Source organism: Triturus cristatus, chromosome 3_2 (assembly GCF_964204655.1).
Source record: "Triturus cristatus chromosome 3_2, aTriCri1.1, whole genome shotgun sequence".
NCBI classification, from domain to species: Eukaryota; Metazoa; Chordata; class Amphibia; order Caudata; family Salamandridae; genus Triturus; species Triturus cristatus.
In genome coordinates this window covers 1041669976-1041688418 of record NC_140584.1, presented here as the reverse complement: position 1 = coordinate 1041688418, position 18443 = coordinate 1041669976, and the positions used below count along the sequence as shown (strand labels likewise).

Here is an 18443-nt window from a genome sequence, read left to right as displayed (position 1 = left end):
ATGAAAGAGAAAGAGAAAGTCAGCACCGTTGGCGTTGTGCGATTTCCCATACACCTTCACCTAGACAAAGTAGATTAAAATACCATGCTGGATGCAATCTTTTTAACACAGGGAAAGATGGGTATGGAGGAGACACAGGCATGGAGGGGATCAATAAATGAATTGCCCGAACCCAAACCTGGATAGGTCGAAAATAGTCTCGCCTTCACAACATCCAGCTTTGGAAAACAGAAGAACAATTAAGATACAGTCCACGAGGACAGATGCAGCCCTGCATGTCTCTAGGGACAGGAACATGAACTCACTCTCTGTGGCAGGTGTGCTAGAGGCAGCATGTCCGAGAGTTACGGTAACCTGGGGAGCTGTGCAAAGCGGCAACCTCTTTCTGGTAGCTGTGCCGAAGAGTCCTAGATTTACATCCCCCTGTCCACCTTCTCAAGCACAGGCACAGTCACCGGGGACAACAGCACGGAGGGGAGCCAGGAACTGACATGGTAGAGAGAGGGCAGTGTTTGGTGGGCAGCATGAGAACACCACTGCCAGCAACCCTTGCAGCTCTGGAGCACATGCCCTGAGGCAGGAGATGAGCGCAGGAGCCCTTGCTAACCCAACCTGAGAAGATAAAAGGACGTCAGCCTACCCGGAATAGCAGCTTGGTTTACTTTGCCTGCAGAGAGAAACAAAAGTAACTGTAACAGGGTCTTCCTCTAAAGTTAAGAGTTCGCAACTTATTAATAAAAACATAGGGAAACTTTGAGGTTCGAAATAAAAACATTTGAGAATATGAACAGTTGTCTTTTAACAGATAAAAAAATTGTTCCACAAAAGTGGATGGAAACAGTACCTGGTCGCCGGGAAACTGATAATAGAAGCACACAAGGAAAACGCAAGGAACAAAAGGAAACCGTATTCTACAGCCAATAGAAACGGAGTAAAAGTAAACGGCAAACCAAGGAACCGATGATAAGCAACAGGGCGGAATGCAAGACCCATTTAAGTTTTATAATAAATAGAATAGATTTCACAAACACAGCGCAAGCGCTTTGCAGGCGAAACCTAAAAATACCCAAATAAGACCAAAACAACAAAAATCCAACTTTACATAAGCAAAATTATCACTTCTAAAGGTCTAAGCAAGTTTGTCCATTGAACTCTATGAATACATTGCTTTTAGCACAAAGTACTTTTGATGTGTTAAAATCCAGAACAAAAAACAGCCGCAAAGAGGGGAAGTGTAGGAAAACACAAGCAATGCATCGATTTTCGAGTCCCAGGGGAATGGAGACATCAGTTCTGCTGCATGCTGGATAAGTGTTGTATGGTTCTTTACTGCGAGAAGCACTGCGATTTTCAGGTGCGGCTCCTACTGCGGGGCAATGCGGTGTAAACTTGGCGCACAGATGTGTTGAGTGAGAAAATGCAGGCACTGCAGGTCGATGCGGTGGCGAAACAGGCGCCTCGTCGATTTCCACAACCGCAGGCTTATGATTAGCCGATTCCTTCAGCTGCAGAGCAGGGCCTGCATCGAAGTGGGAGCGGGAGTCTTGTTCATCGGAGACTTGGTGCTCTGGACTCAGGCTGCAGTGTACTTCCAGCCGCGAACAGGCGCTGTGGCAATTTTTCAGTCGCACCACGGCGATGCATTGGTTTTTTCAACCATACGGTAAGCTTGTGGCAGGAAAAACTGCGCTAGAAGGGGGATGCATTGGTTTTCGGTTTGTGAAGCACCAAACCACCTCCAAGGGTGCACAACTGGAATTGCCACCACTTAACAGGTCAGAACTCCCAGCAGAGGAGGGCTGCAGATGAAGTCTTTGATGGTCCTGAGACTTCCAACAGAAGGCAAGACCACACAAGCCCTTGGAGAACCTTGGAAAAGCAGGATTCAGAAAGAAAAGTCCAGTTCTTTCACTGCCCACATACAGAAGCAGCAACTGCTGGCCAACCCAGCAAATCAAACACAGCAAAGGGGCAGCACTCCTCCTGACAGCTATTCAGCTATTCTTCTTGGCAGAGTCCTCAGTTCAGAAGTGTTTATAAAAAGTGGGGTTACAGGTCCAATACCTATACCCCTTTTGGTCTTTGAAGATTGCATACTTCAAAAGTAAAGTCTTTGTTGTCCACAAGATCCTGCCTTGCCCTGTTTTGGCTGCAGGCACACAGAAGGGGGTGGAGACAGCATTTTGAAGGGACAGACACAGCCCTATTCGGGTGTCAGTGACAACTCATTCCACCACTCTAGCTCAGGAAGGCCCCTCAGCCTGGTGATGGGCCATCAGGATATGCAGGGCACACCTCAGCTACCCTTTGTGTGACTGTATAGAGTAAATGCACAAACAGCCCCCGTCAGTCTAAAATCAGTCTTTGATTCCACAGGCAGAGACACTGCATGGTAAAGCAATAAAGTGCCCACTTTCTAAAAGTAAAAGACACAGAGATGATGGACAGAATGCAGAGCAAATCAAACATTCACCCCAGTCAACAGATGTGTTAAATTCATCATTCTTTTGCTCGCCATGCCACCCCAGTTTAGACCCAGCCATATGCAAATTAGTCTTGACCCTGTGCCTCATTTTTTTTTTTAAACTTGTTCTTATTGGCATTTGTTAGTACAGTTGTTACATATCAATATTGGATCGTAGTGTCATTAAGAACAGGTTTCCAGTCAGGTGATATCCATCTTGACAGTTATAATCACTTTTACTTCAGTTATATGCAATGTAACAGGCGTTTGCCATATCAAGAACAAACCAGGGGGGGGGAAATCAAACTAGGGGTTGTCATGGACTATCAAAGGGACCAGCCGGACCATATCACATGCGGTTCGTCAGGTAACTGGTGAAACATCACAGTGGGAACCCCTTGCTGAGGGTATGATTATACAGAAACGGGGCAGCGGGGATAGGAACCCAACCGCTCCCGGGTAGGTGTAAAGTGTTAAGGGGGAGCGTCATCAGAGTGGGTTTGTATCGCGCGTGACTGCGTAGCGTTAGGGGTGGTCGCATTCGCGCCCTGATCAGCTAGGGGCTGGGACTGTTTAAGTTGATGTAGCAGAAGCGCCCCCTCCAAGGAAAATCGGGGTTTTACGTATGCCCTTCGCTTCCTCCTCTCGCAGGGCATCCTCCTCAGCTGCGGCCCACTTGAGCACCGCCCCCCTCCATGCCGCCAGCGGGGGGCCCGTAGGGGAACGCCTATGCATAGCTATGCAATGCTTAGCCAGAAGGTGTGCCAAGGAGACAAATCGTATGGGCACTTTGTGACGTTTCCTCCGGCCCATTATTCCCAGCGCACAGCATTCCCATGTGTCTAGATGGGGCAGCCCGGTAAGATCTCTGAGGGTCACGTGGATAGCTGACCAGTAGGTCTGGATATCCGGGCACGCCCAAAACATATGGAGGAAATCTGCGTCTTGCGCTTGACAGCGGGGACAGAGGAAAGTTGTATTGGGATAAAAACGCTGCAGGCGTGCTGGGGTCAGGTAGGCCCTGTGTATAATGTAAAATTGTATGTTTTTGAAACGGGCATTCCTAGACACTTTTTTGGGGAATTCGAGTGCCCTTTCCCACTCATTATCATGAAACGCCCGTCCCACCTCCTCCTCCCAAAGGGTCCGAAGGGGTTTAAGTGATGGAGGTGTCAACTCCCGGATGGATTTATACAGCCAGGTGGTGAGGTGACGGCCCCGTCCCATTCGCAGGATCGTGTGGAGGACTGGATGCGTGGGGGGCTCCCCTAATGTGAGATCATAGTATGGTCGATAATGGCTGAGGAGCTGACTATGCCGCAAGAACTGCCCTGGGGGGAGATCATAATCATCAATGAGTTGCTGGAATGGCCGAAGATGTCCCTCTTCGAATAGTATTTCCGCTTCGGTGACATCCCTATATGTCAACTCCCGGAGCATGACAGGGGTAAAGAATTGGGTGTTTTTGGGCCAGCCCGCCAGTGGAAGCAACGGTGAATACGGGGGTCTGTCTGGTGTGAGGCGGTGTATGCGCTGGATGCACCTCCGGGCCACCTCCACCTGGAGGGGGTAGGTCCCCGCTGGGCGGGATCCCGGCACGAGCAATCGGCATAGTTCCGGCGTCGTTATCCGGCCTGCGGTCGTGTATGTTTCGGACGTGTGCCTGTCAGCTGTCCAATAGGAGAGCCATTGAAACTGCGCCGCTAGGAAATAGGCCTCGAATGAAGGGGCTCGAAAGGCCTCCCTGTGCCGTGGGTAATTTCAATTTTGACAGTGCGATTCTGTGTCGTCCCTTGCCCCATATCAGGGATCCAAGGAGGGTGTCCAAATCTTTGAAGAAAGAGCGAGGCGGTATGACTGGAAGATTAGTGAAATAATAGAGTAGTCGCGGGAACAGAACCATTTTCGCGAGGGCCACTCGGCCAATCGGGGCCAGCGGAAGATTCCGCCAAAACCCGATGGAGGATCGTGTAGAGGAGAGTGCCCTACGGTGGTTACCCTCGAAGATGTCAGTGGGTGAGTGATATAGGCGAATCCCCAGATATCGGGGGGCCTCCGCAGTCCAGCTGAGTCTCTGACCACCAATCCAGACCTGCCGAGGGGCAGAATCGGGGTGTAGGGGGTACACCACAGATTTCTCCCAGTTCACCCTCAAGCCCGAAGCTTCGGCAAACTCAGTCAAGGTGATCCCGAGTGGGGCGAGATCCGCTGTGATGTCCCGTATATAGAGGAGGAGATCGTCGGCGTATAGTGAGACACAGTGCGTGGTGTCCGCAAGTGGTATGCCCCAGCCCTGTCCCTCCCTTCGGAGACAGATAGCCAGAGGCTCTACAGCCAGCGCGAATTACAGGGGCGAGAGGGGGCAGCCCTGTCTGGTACCCCTGTGTATCGTGAATTCCGAAGAAACACGGCGCCCAATGGGGATTCGGGAAGTGAGTTTAGCGTATAGAAGGCGGGTGTAGGCTATAAGCTTGGGACCAAGGCCAGCACGCCGAAGAACCGGGAACAGGTACTGCCATGTTAGGGTGTCGAAGGCCTTCTCGAGGTCCAAGATCAGGCACGCCGCTCTGGGGAAGCGGTCACCAATCTGATCCTGGATGTGGAACAGACGTCGTATGTTCTGGGAGGTATTCCTGCCTGGAACAAATCCGCATTGGTCAGCGTGCACCAGCGGACGCACAACCCGGGAGTATCTTTCTGCCAATATTTTCCCTAAAATTTTACAGTCGGCTGTAAGGAGCGTTATAGGTCGATAAGAGGCTAACAGCTGTGGGTCACGGTTGGGCTTCGGAAAAGTAACAATCACCGATTCTCTCATGGATCTGGGTAATTCGCCCACGCGCAGTGCTGTATCCAGTACCGTCAATAGACGGGGGGTCAGCAGAGAAGCGAAAGTGACATAGTACTCTAGCGGGAACCCATCCAGCCCGGGGCCTTGTTTCGGGCCAATGTATGTATGGCGTGCGTGATCTCCGAAGTATGTATCGTCGTGTCTAGGTCAGTTTTCTCTGCGGCTGATATCTGAGGGAGAGGGTCGAGGAAGCGATCGATCAACCCTTGACTCCATGCCCGAGGACCGCTATAGACCTCCGAGTAATATTGACGGAATTCCTGGAGAATCTCGTCCTGGGATTGTACCAAGGCACCTTGTTGCGTAATTATGGACGTGATGGGCCGCATCTCCGTGTCTTGTTTAGCTAGCCACGCCAGCAGTGAGCCCGTCTTGTCGCGGTCTTTGTGCATACGAGTCGCATATGCCCGGAAGCTGTACCGCCGCAAGTCCGCGCACGCTCCCTGATACTCCGATTTAGCATGGGCAAGCTGTGTTGCCGCTGCCGCCGATTGGTCAGTGAGTTTTGTGGCGCTAGCAAGCCGTTTTTCGGCTTTATCAAGGGCCTGTTCCAGGGTGCGTTTCACCCCGACGCGCTGTTGAATGCAGTCTCCCCTGGCCACCACCTTAAAGCTATCCCATTCGACCAGGGATGAGGATGCAGTGCCCGCATTTCGGGCAAAGTATTCTCGGATACTGCACTCTTGTTCATGCGTGAAGACCGGATCCGTCAGGCAATCGCGTGATAGGCACCATGTGGGGACCGGGGGATGCGGGGGCCTCCATTGAAGACTTAGCAAATGCGCATCATGATCGGATATGACTCTACCCAGGTAATCTGTGTGACGGACCTGTGGGAGTACCACTGCCGTGCACAAGAACGGATCTAGCCTGACTCGGAGATTGTGAGGAACGGAGTAGAAGGAGTACATGCGTGTATGAGGGTGATGTAGTCTCCATGCATCTGTGAGGGACCAGTGCGCTACCCATGCCTTAAATCTATCGATTTGTCTGTGAGTAGGGGAACGCGGAAGTGAGGGGTAGGAGCGGTCTAATCCGGGATCCAAGATACAATTGTAATCTCCCCCGAGTATCCAAGGTACATGTGTGAATTGGGCTAGGATTTTCGTGAGTCTGTCCCAGAATTTATCTTGGTCAACATTCGGAGCATATATGCTTCCCAGTAGGACGGCTTGCCCGTCCAGCAGTCCCTCCAACAGGACAAACCTGCCCTCCCCGTCCACCACCCGCCGAAGCTCCCGGAACAGAGTTACCCAGGTCAGCGCGCCGCGGGCAAATGATGAGTAGGTTGTAGCGCATACAAGGCCCCGCCACTTCGCATGTACCCTGCTCACTTCCGCTACATTAAGGTGGGTTTCTTGTAAGAGGAGAATGGATGCTGTCTGGCGCTTCGCGTAGGCATAGATCGCATAGCGCTTGCGTGGGGTGTGAAGACCGCGTGCATTTAGCGTGAGTATGTTAACGTCTGTAACACTCGTCCTCTGTGCCATGTGTAGTGTGTGTTGTGTGCGGGTCGGGGGAGATGCCGATCGGAGTGGTCGGTGTATGGGGTCCTAGGGGTTCGCTGCGCTGTTGATGGATAACGAACCAGTGATCACGGCCGCTGGGGCGTTTGGTCCTGCGGGTGTAGGGTTCCATGACAAATGGGATGTATAGGAACTGGGAAATAAACAGTACGCTGGGGTACGGGAAACAGTCCCAATGCAAAGGACTCATCGTCCAAGAGACGGTGTGTCCAAACTTCTCCCTGTAACTCCGGGGGAAAAAACCTGTTCTATATGTTGAGGGGTGGCGACATGAGGCTGCGCGTCCATGCGTCTAACAGGCATGTAAAAGGATTATTACGCGTCACTAGGAATATGCTAAGCTCGACATCCTCAGTAGTGGGTACATATTGAATATTACTCATAAGGATACAAATTAGGTAGTCTATTGTTCTCAGGTGCGTCATGATGAGGAAGGAAATGCCTGTCCATCCAGCAGTCCTTCTGCCGTTTGTGGAGTGACCTTGGGGGGGCGCCACGGAGCCCACTCCCGATGCGGTGTCATCACAGTCATTTTCACCCTCTGATGAAAAGATGTGTGGAGGGCGATCAATGGAGTCGGTATGTTGGGTGGAGCGGAGATCTATGACCGCCTGCAGCGCTTCTCGCCTCTCCTTCATAATCTGTTCCAGATCCAGCGAGTCGTGGGTGCCAGAAGCTACTTTCATCTCCGCGTGACGGGGCTTCATGGGGTGCTTTTTGGCCCGGAAAGTGTCGTAGGGCGAGCCGTTTCTAGGGCGGGCATCGGGCGTCCGTGTGCAGTGCTGATCCGCCCAGTCATGCGCCGCCTCGGCAGTCGTGAAAAAGATGGAGGAGCCCTTGTAGAGAATCTTCAGGCGAGCTGGATACAGTAAAGCATACTGCATGTTATTATCCCGCAGTCTCCGCTTAATGTCCAGAAAAGAGGATCGCTGTTGTACCGCTCGGGCATAGTCCGGGAAGATCATTATCGGTTTGTCCTCTATGCGAAGCGGCGCCGCCTGCCGTGCCGCTCGTAGCACCGCGTCTCGATCCCGGAAGTGAAGGAATTTAGCGAGCAGCGGTCGGGGGGCCGCTCCAGGAATGGGTTTCCGGGCCGGCACCCTATGGGCTCGTTCAATCGAGAAAAACGCTGTTCGGTCCGCAGCTGGGGTAAAGGATTTGAGCCAAGTGTCCAGATAGTCTATGGGGTTTGCCCCTTCAATCCCCTCCGGCAGCCCCACCACCCGAATATTGCAGCGTCTCGAGCGGCCTTCCAAGTCCTGTGCCCGTTCCTCCACTGCAGTCAAGCGGGTGAGGATTCCCTGGAGTGTCTTCTGATGTTCTTTCAGCGTAGGCTGTATTTCCTCCAATGTCCATTCCTCCGTCCGCACCCGATCTGCCAGCTTGCGGTGATCATCCCGGAGCAAATTAACTTCTGTCGTCAAAGTGCCGAGCCGCTCCTCCATCGAGATCCGGGAGAGTTCAATAGCTGCAAGGACTTTATCTAGTTTGTCCGAAATGGAGAGGTCCGATGAAGGCGCGGTGTTGGGGGACCAAGTAGAAGTTTTTGGCATCTTTTCCGGGGCCGTCTCCGGCACCGCACTCTGCTGCGTGGACCTTTGGTTTCCCAATCCCTGGTTGGCGTGAGGAGGCGGGCCGCCTCCCCCGGCCGAGATCCACAGGACCCCGGGCCACAGCGCCGCAGCGGGCGGTCCAGGTATGGGGCAGTACAAGCTGGTCTAGGCGTAGGAAGCGCCCCCTTTAGAGGGGGGGCCACCAGCGGAGCGTCCCGGCCCCCGGATCACCCCTCCACCACAACGTCCCCAAGCCAGACACACGGCAACGGCTCACTGATGATGCCCCAGTGGACTGACGGTGCGCCCTCGGCACAAATGGAAATTACAGCCGCCGCCCTTTAGATCATGGGCCACTGTGGAGGGAGCGCGGTGGAGCCACAACGCACGAGCCGCCCCGTCTAGGTCAGACAAGGGGGTGCGCCCGGCTGGTAATGAAGTCTGGGGTCACGACGTCTCCATCCCCGGTCACAGTCTCCTCCGTTCCCTCGTCACGCACCTTTCACCCTGGGTACCTGCAATTTGTAGGGGTACTCTGCAGTGTCCTCCACCGGGGGGCTCTCACCGCCACGACACTCCCGAAGGCAGGAACTCCCGCTGCAGGCCGCCGAGGTGCTCAGGCAGCCATGCGGAGGCCAGGCAACACCTCACGCACCCGCCCGAGCAGGCCCAGAGCCCCCGCCGATGAGCAGCACTGCCCCGCTGCCCCCTCGGTCCCAGACACAGCGGGCCCTCCGGCTGTCCAGCAGGGGGGGGGGGGGGGGGGGGAGTGGGAGGCGGCCAGGTCCGCTCCGGGTTTCCGTAGGGCGTCCAACTTCACGAGGGGGGGCCGGCTCGTCTCCGCACCTCGGCCGAGTCTTCAGTGGCTCGAGGGGTCCGAGCCCCGCCGCAGGCAGACGCGGCTCCTCCACGCCCTCAGCTTTGCCTCCGTGCCGCCGTCGAGCTGTTCACGGAGCCGCCAGCGCCATCTTGGGGATCGCGGCGCAGGAGGCTCCCCGCCTCGCAGCTCCATCCGAAAGTCACCCTCTCCGGTATCCGTGAGCCTCCACTGTCACCTCACCCCCAGCTGTGCAGGTTCCGCCGGATCTGTGGCCGGCTAGCGATCCTAGTGACGCCCTCCAAGCATCGTCAAAGACGCCCGAGACGGGAGCCTCAGTAATCCATGTCCGCCATCGTGGCTGTCGAAGCCACGCCCCGACACTGTGCCTCATGGGAACAGTCCAGACCGAACTGCCAAGCCAGGTCCTCCCTAGACCAGAAACAATCTTGGGACTGGTTTCGGCGCATCACCCCTCAACAGCCAAGCTAGCTTGAATCCAGTGGTACGGTGAGCCCAGGACCCACGACTGGGCATACCCGGCACACTTCGGACAAGAAAGCAAAAGACACAGAGGTGATGGACGGAATGCACAGCAAATCAAACATTCACCCCCAGTCAATAGATCTGGGTTAAATCCATCGTTCTTTTGCTCACCATGCCACCCCAGTTTAGACCCAGCAAAAGAGACCGAGATGATGGAAGCTATCCTGGCTGATGAAGGGTGAAACCCCTAAACTTGTCCAAGGATGCTGGTTTTCAGTCCAGGGAGGACGTGACCTGGCCTGTCAGTTCGAGCTGGACTGTTCCCATTGGGCGTAGGGTCAAGACTGCGTTCAAACTGGAATGGCATGGGGAGCAAACAAACGATGGTTTTAGGCCCAGATCTCTGTACTGGAGTGACTGCACGACAATGTTCAGCATTGTGTCCATCAATTGTTCTTTTTGCATTTGTCACCCCGAGTAGGATGGGTATGCCCAGACGTGGGCCCGTGCACTCCATGTCACTGGAGTCAAGCTATCCTGGCTGATGAGGGGTGAAACCCCAAAACTTGGTCCTAGGATTCTTGTTTCCAGTCCAGGGAGGACCTGGCCTGGCACTTCAGACTGGACTGTTCCCATTGAGCGCAGGGTCAAGACTGATTTGCATATGGCTGGGTTCAAACTGGAATGGCATGGGGGGCAAAAAAATGATTGATTTAGGCCCTGATCTCTGTACTTGGGTAAATGCATGACATTGTTCTGCACTCTGTCCATCAATTGTTCTTTTTACTTTCGAAAAGTGGAATTTTCAAACAACAATTTAAAAACCACCTCCACCAAGAGAAGTATTTTTAAATTCCAAGCTTAGGGAGCCCAAACTCTAAATCTCCATCTCTTCCCAATTGAAAGTTACACTTGTAAGAGGTTACAAGTTACTACCTCAGGGGTGCCTTACAAGTATAAAACAGGAAGGTTTGGGCGTGGTAAGTGGCTAAACTTGCCAGGTTGACATGGCAGTTTAAAACTGCCTTTGCAGACACTGCAGTGACAAACCCAAGACATGTTTACAGGGCTACTAACGAGTGTGGCACAATCAGTGCTGCAGGCCCAGTAGTATCATTTGATTTACAGGCCCTTGGCGCGCACACAGTGCACTTTACTAGGGACTTACCAGTAAATCAAATATGCCAATCATAGATAACCAATAATAAATCACAATTTATACAGGGAACAATTGCACTTTAGAACTGTTCATCAGTGGTAAAGTGCCCAGAGTACACAAACCATCAAAAGAAAAGTCAGCACACATTACAAAAATACAGGAGTAGAAGCATTAAGACTGGGGAAACCACGCCAAGAATGCCAGGTCTAACAGATCCCAAAGCCAGACTCCATTTTGAGCATGTTAAGTTAGCCCATATGCCACATTTCATTAACCTTTCGCAGAACTTGCAAAAGTGTCAATTCATCCAAACAATGATTGACAACTAAAGCGACACAGGTCTGTTACAAGTTTCCCGGTATCTACATTTCAAGGTTTGACAATGAATTTGTAAAATAAACATGTAGTTTGAATTGACATTTCTTTGTAATGCTAGGTCATACCGGTTTTGTCTCGGACTAAGTGGAAAGTCCCACAATGTAGGGTAAAAGTCAGTAATAAACACTAAACAAAACACCTGAATTGACCACTGAAGTGGAGAGGTCTGTAACCCAGGTTATTGCAAGAAGTCCTGCCAAACTACCATAGCATCTAGTCCTATGCTGAGATCCGAAACAGGGAGGAAAGTTGCAGAGCCCCACTGATGTGCATTTTCAGTGTTGTGTTAGAAAAAAGCCTGACATCTTACAGCCTTTCATTCAACATGCTTCGCACAGTTCAGTTGTCACACAGTTCACTTTACAAACTCCTCTAACTTAAGTCAAATGTGACAAAATAAGATTTAATGGCATTTTTATTGCTCCTACACTTTGTGAGCAATAAAGAGGACTTTAAATTTTGTTTTCTGGTCACATTTGCTCTGCTTTCAAAAACAGAGGTCAAATCAGTTTGTCTTCCTTGAAGTTAGAGGATTTTCAACTCGCCAGGAAGGGCGGGTAGTCCCGAAAAATAGCCTGTACTGAATAAATCTTGCTCGATAATGCGAGTGGATTTTTCAAGCCTTGCGGTTAGTACTTGTGTACTAAGCAACAGGATTGGACTGTTGAAATAAACACTTATTTATACAGTATCTTATATTAGTGCAGAATTTGTGTGTGCCATTCGAGAAAGAAATTGGGTTTTAACTACCACCACTCCGTTCCGGACCCCTTTACAGGACTGTTAGTAACTCGGAAAGCACAAACTACACACCAATAAGTAAGTCAAGGGGAGCTGTGTGGGGCTACAATAAGCTCGACTTTCATGCTCAAGCGTAGTGCACTGAACTAAGTTCACGCATCTGTTAGCAGTATAGACAAACCCTGCTGAACTAGATCAGAGCCGTAGTTTACTCAAAGGTCTAAAATAAATCTGAATGCCTCACTTTGGGCACCATGTTGCGTAGTCTTTGAATATGCACAAAAATGAGAACCACTACCATTTCAAATACACGGTGATAGCCGTAGTAATCATGGTTGCCTCCTCCAGAGAATAAGGAAGCAGCTATTACTGTAGGTTTGTCCCCATCTGTGGTTTCTTACGTTTTGAATCTCCAGTTTTATTGAATCTGTTCAAAATGGCAGCCTCTCCAGTTGCGAAAGAAGTAAATTGAGAGGCAGTTACACATCTCAAGAATAGAGGTGCCCCCAATGTGGGGGGAGGGACAAGTAGAGGGCAGTTACATTTCAAATAGCTGCACATCCAGAGTGTGCCTTTAAAATATATCACTCATGGGAGGAGTCTGACTCCAAAAGAAGGACAAAAAAGAGCGGAAGAAAGCAAGAGCAGAGGACTAGCTGTGGACTTTGGCACCAAACCCTGCATGCCTGCTTCTGTCCTGACAATCGCCCAGACACAACACGTCCTGCAGCTGTACATCTTCCAAAATTCTTGGAAGGCGGCCAGCACTTCGTCAACCAGCCAGCATCTCCATTGAAGTGGAGGAGCCACTTCCCTGCAGCCACAGACCATAACATCCAGTACCCTGATCTGCTGACCACCGGGTCCACCTATGTTCAGCCCTACCACCACCACTTCCAAAACCGACCTGCACATCCAGAGACTTCACCCAAGGCCAGCTCCATGCCAGAAGTCGTCTTGATGTGTTTCTTCTCCCTCTGCTGCAGGTTCACCAAGAACCATGGGAGCCTCAAACCCGCTGGACAAAACACTTATGCACCAGAGTCCACCCCAGCCCAAGTCCACTGAAACCGACAGTGTATATGTGGCCCAAGACCCTCCCAGAGTTGACCCCTCCCCCTTCCCGGATTCTGCCAAACTAGTCCCCACAGTACCCGCTTACAGCCTCTTTCTTAAAGGTAGTATCTCTCACTGACTACAGAGTGTAGCGTCCGAGGCTACCACCGCTGACACGACCACGGCACCCAGACACCCCAGGGTAGGTAAAACTAGGTGCTTTTTTGGACCACAGCACCCTACTCATCTTAAGGCCAGGAGAACAGTCCTGTAAATCGTTTGCAAGTGACCCTATGGAAGAAAGTTTCTCCCATAGGATAACATTTACGCATCCAAGGCTCATGCCTGAAATCTAACACCTGGCATTTTCTAAAAAAATGATAACATCTAAAATACTTACCCAATTACAAACCTCTTGGTAAAAAAATTAAATAAAAACGTGTCATTTTTCTAAATTGGTCTCAAGTTTCTTCTTGAGTGCGTCTCTCATTTATGGACTCTGTGTACACATCAAATGCTTAACGCTATCCTCTGATAAGCCTAAACTGCACGCCCATACTACCACAAAAGAGAGCATTTGAGATTGTGAATTTAAGCCCTGTAAGCCAACAAGGGTCGGACTTTCTACATAGTGTACCTCATTTTGGTACACTGCATAAAAAGCCAGCTTTCTCCACCCCTTCGCTGTGGAGAATGTCAATGTCTCCCTTAATCTGAATTACACCATGCAGGTTCAGACCCGAAGGGTCTCCTTCGCTGGCCTGGGGAAGACGCTTCAGGAGTTGGGGTTTCCCTACGCCCGGATGTTCCAGGTATGCCTGTGGGTGCAGGCAGAGGGCAAGATTCATGTATTTATGGACCCTGTGGTGAAGTGGGACTAGTTTGAACTCTTTGATGTGGCAACCAAGCGGCCGACCTCCCTGAGCAACCCGGGTCACAGCAGCCAAGGAGTCAGCGATCCCGCAGGAGTCTTTGGGATCCAGAAAGAGCTTGCCACACCCTGGTTCACGGTCACACAGCGGATCATCCTCGAGCTCAGCGAACTCTGCGATACCGGGTTTAGAGAACACTTTGCTGGGAGTAACTACAAGCACAGCAGACAAAACTCATTGGACTCTCTCCTGAACAGCCGGTTCGCATTTCGTGACCTGGAGCATTAATGTGGGATCGTATACATGGAACTGTTCATCTTAGTAATAGTTTGTTCTCCTTCTTGTGGGGGAGGGGACGAGCCGGGTGTGGGGCCTGCACTGTATTGGGACTTCTGTTGGGACACTCCTCTGGTGGACATTGTTTAACTGGAGAGACTCCCAGGCAAACTCTTCTGTTAAGGAACTTGATATTGGGACTGCATGTGTTAGTTTATTACTTTGTGTTTCTTAATTTGTATTTTATGTTTTGTGCTAGGAACGAGCACTAAACTTTGATATATGGAGGAAAAATATTGTTAGTCCTGAAGAAGGTGGTGTTCAATGCATACCACCGAAACGCGTCGACGCACATTGATCGGGTTTAATTTGTTCTGGGAGAAGAACCATAAAGACTAGGGTGATCTATTCCTAGCTTCCTCTTGTCCACAGTGTACACGAATTAACATTGTCAAGACATAATTGTTGTGTCAGTTGTCATTTTTTCTTCCATATGATGTTCCATTGCCATTTATGTATGAAATTTAAAATTTTATGTTTTGTTTAAAGATGTATTTGTCTGGTGTACACTGACAAGTGTTAATAAACTTGATGTAAGAATTTTAACATTTGTTAATATATTTTTTTAAGGTAGACTTTCCACATCCCATCTGGAGCGAGTGGTCACATACTCTAGTTGGGTGTGTCTGAATGTGACTGATTGGTGTTAGTAGTTGATTGATTGATACTTTATATATTTGTCTAGTCCAAAGGGAAAAATCTTTTTCACTATACAGCCTGAAGCAGAACAGAAACACCTGCCGGTACCAGAGAACTAGCACCTGGAGGAATATCCATATAGTGAGGAAACTGCTTGAAGATGTATCCATTAAAAGTGCACTTTGTAATCAATGACAATGTTGGCATATCATACAGCAGCGGTCGTTAACAGCCCTCTGTGGACCAGTACCGTATATGCTGGCAACCAGCAACAGCCAATGCAGCAAAATGTCCATTCACTTCAAGGCATGCAGATACCGTTCACAAGGGAGGGATGTATACCATCATCTTTAAATGTCAACCTCACAATTAAATGCTCATGATTAACACCATCAGCTTCCTAAATTATCAGAAACATGTTTGATTAAAAAATCAAGTATATAAAAGCTTGGTAGCCTCAAACGTACAAATAGGACTTACCATTGTTCTGCTCTGTCACTGCTGGAGCGTGGGGTCGGTCTAATCCCTCACTTGCCTGTAAAAGAGCATCACATCAGTTAAGAGAATCTTGTTCAGCTGAATTATTACCATGACTCAATACAAATTATAGTATGTCTAAACAAATTGTATCAGTAAAGTTAAGGTACTGGATCCCTGTCCATTAAAGTCTTCTTACGACTAATTCTAACAAGTACTGGCAAAGCCATTAGGCAAGGTAAGCTGGTGCAATGTTTTATTTTATTGGTATTGGCAAACATTTGCTGAAAAAGAAGGAAATAAAGTTGCTGCCTAAAAGAGGGAGCCATACGCTTGAGAGAAGTTTGATTTAAACTGAATTAATCATTAGATACAGTATTAATAAAAACGTGCAGATGCTTCCAGGTAGTTAGATGTACTCTGAAAAGTTACTGAAACCCTTTTTAGTTTTGATTCATATCACAGATAATAGGATACTTACTGGTGCAAATGAAATATACCAGTGACTTTGAATTACTGTAAATTGAAGGCAAACACATGGATGGCTAAAAAATAAAAAGGTTCAAACAGTATAAAGAATAGAAAGGAAATAAAGGAGTTTGCAAATTAAAGTAACAGCATAAATCTTGGCCCTGAAGTCCACTTGTTACGTGGTTACACACTCGTGAGCAAACATGATGCCATCACTCTATCCAAGAAAGCCAATGGATGAAGAGGGCCTACCCCAAACCCTCTACGTACGTATGTATATATGCAGTATTAATTACATGAGGCTAGTGAGACAGCTAAAGCCTACAGCTACATATAGTCTAGACATAAAAATGAAGGCTAGCAGTGTATAACCAAAACTACAATATAGCTTTTACAAACAAGGGACTTCATGCACAGCCATTCCACATGGGCCTGACTACACTGCTCTAGATCGCCATCAGTTGTCAATCGGTCTTAAAGATAGCCTTACACACATAAGTGGAGAATGGAACTATTTTCATTTTGGTTACTTTCTCTGCAGCAGTGCATGCAAACTCCCAGGACTCAAAAGAAACAACTAAATGTGAGGATCAAGTAATTGGGACACCTCAGTCATCAATCGTCTTTGACGTGCCTCCAAATCTGCAGCGATTTGATGTCCAAAAACCCCATAATATCCAAACCAGCTGGCCTCTAAACGAGTGAAAAACATGATTCTAATTCTACACCTCCCTTGTAATTAAGTAAATACTTTACTGATTGATTAATTAAAATCATTTCAATTTTAAACAAGCATTGAAAATGCAATAGATCTCGCCTTTGATTAAGTTAAAGCCATTTGCTTTGCTAATGGTATTGTATAGCAAAGTAAATGGCTTTAACTTAATGAAAGGCGAGACCTATTGCATTTGTAATGCTTGTTTGGGCATTGGTAGGCACTCTTTTTGGGGCACTGGTACGTAGTGTTGCCCACCAGATTTTGATCTAACACAAGAGAGAGACAAACACAAAAGAGAGCAACAGAAAGATGGAAAACCAGTGACAAACAGAAGAAAAACCTGCAAGAGTAGATACAGCGTCAGGGAGTGTCTTGCAGGGGCATTAACGAGGCACAAGGTGGAATCGCTATCATCGGTGGCGCTGCCTGTGGGCACTGGCACTTCTTGTTTTACAAAGGGGAGAGGAGTTGGCCTAACGGCTAGGGCGGCCGACCTCGAACCGGGTTCAAGTCTTAGCAATGACGCTGAAAATCTGTGATTCTGGGCAAATCACTTAATCTCCCTGTGCCTAACAAAAATGAATGTGTCCTCATGTAACGCAACTGGTGCTATGTAAAGCGCTCTGATACCAGATACCGGGTCAATTTTGCACTATATAAAACTCCTTAAAAACATTTTCAAAAAATATGCACTGCCTGCCCTGAGCCAGGGAATAGAACCATGCGCCTATTGAATGCAACTCTGGTATCGGCAGGGCTTTAAGTGGGCTGGGTCCCACCGGTGCTGAGCGCCAGCAGTTTTTTTTTAAGGAGGCCTCAAAACGGGTCTCTATTGGGCTTTGTTTTGTGCCCTGGCACAGGCGCTCCATTTTCTTCTGGACTGCAGTGACAGCGGCACATTGATGTCCTTTGCTCACATCGCGCACTTCTCACTAGTGGAGAAGTTACGGCATGAAGTCTTGTCAGAGTGAGCATTTTAGGGGAAGGGAAAACCTTTAAAGAGAGAGTCATTTTCTCTCTCTGGATTTCCCTTCTATTTTTGAAAGTCAGGAGCAGCAACATTGTCGTGGTGTCACCAGGGCTTTAAGTGGAAGCTTTTTCAATATTATATACAAGCCATAGTTGCTGCTTATTTATCTTTTCTAACAGCCATTGACAAAGCCAATAGTCCTGACTTGTTGTAGGTATGATGTTACTTGTATCATATACCTGGATGCAATGACAGAAACAGCAAAATACAAGTCAGGTGGGACACTGTGCTAAGCACAGATTTGTAGGTTACTTGTTTTTAGGCCACGCCCTTACTTACACTGACCACGCCCCTTTGAGAGAACCCTCCCCAGTTTTTTCATCCCACTTAAAGCCCTGGGTATAGGCACAGGTCGCTGAAGACCATCTCAGGGGGACATCCAGTAGTTTATTAGCTACTTGAAGAGTATCCGTGGGACGAGGGAAGCACAGGGCAGGGTGGGTGTCGAGACCCCGACCGTACCATTCACGGTTTATCGCAGGTACAGGTGTCCGGATGTGATTTATGGCGCCGGCCGTAGCGCCTCGCTGCTGGCTCTGCTAGCCCCCGCCCCCATCCCCCACCTCTGTGCTCAATACCAAATAAATAAACACCAATAATAGAATTCAGCATAATCACTCATAAGTAATTTAAACTCATTCTTATGCGCTGCACAAAGACTGCCTCTGTCAAGGAAATGAGTTTTCCTACATAATCAGCTCCATTAAAGCCAGCCGAGTTTGGTTCGTTCTGCGTGACATTGTGGGTGGTGGAGTCTCGTGCGTCCGTGTGAAAAATGACCCACATTTGTCGGCTTTCTGGGAATCTTCCACACAGGGTTTGGCATTAGTGACTTATAGATGGCAGGGGTTTGATGGCCAAGCCGCCCG

The 18443-nt window shown here is 49.3% G+C and overlaps 1 protein-coding gene across 2 annotated transcripts in view; it reads right to left on the bottom strand.

The window, feature by feature from the left end:
* MTMR4 (myotubularin related protein 4) overlaps nt 1–18443 on the bottom strand; it is a 651646-nt gene that overhangs the window by 571464 nt on the left and 61739 nt on the right. Inside the window, exons 1-2 of one of the 2 annotated variants that reach the window (XM_085649731.1) lie at nt 15837–15901; nt 15359–15413 (exon numbers count right to left, since the gene is read on the bottom strand). The gene's annotated coding sequence lies outside the window, so the exon portion shown is untranslated. Of the gene's footprint in view, nt 1–15358; nt 15414–15836; nt 15902–18443 lie in introns of those variants that run through there. The other variant, XM_085649730.1, reaches the window with a different exon arrangement.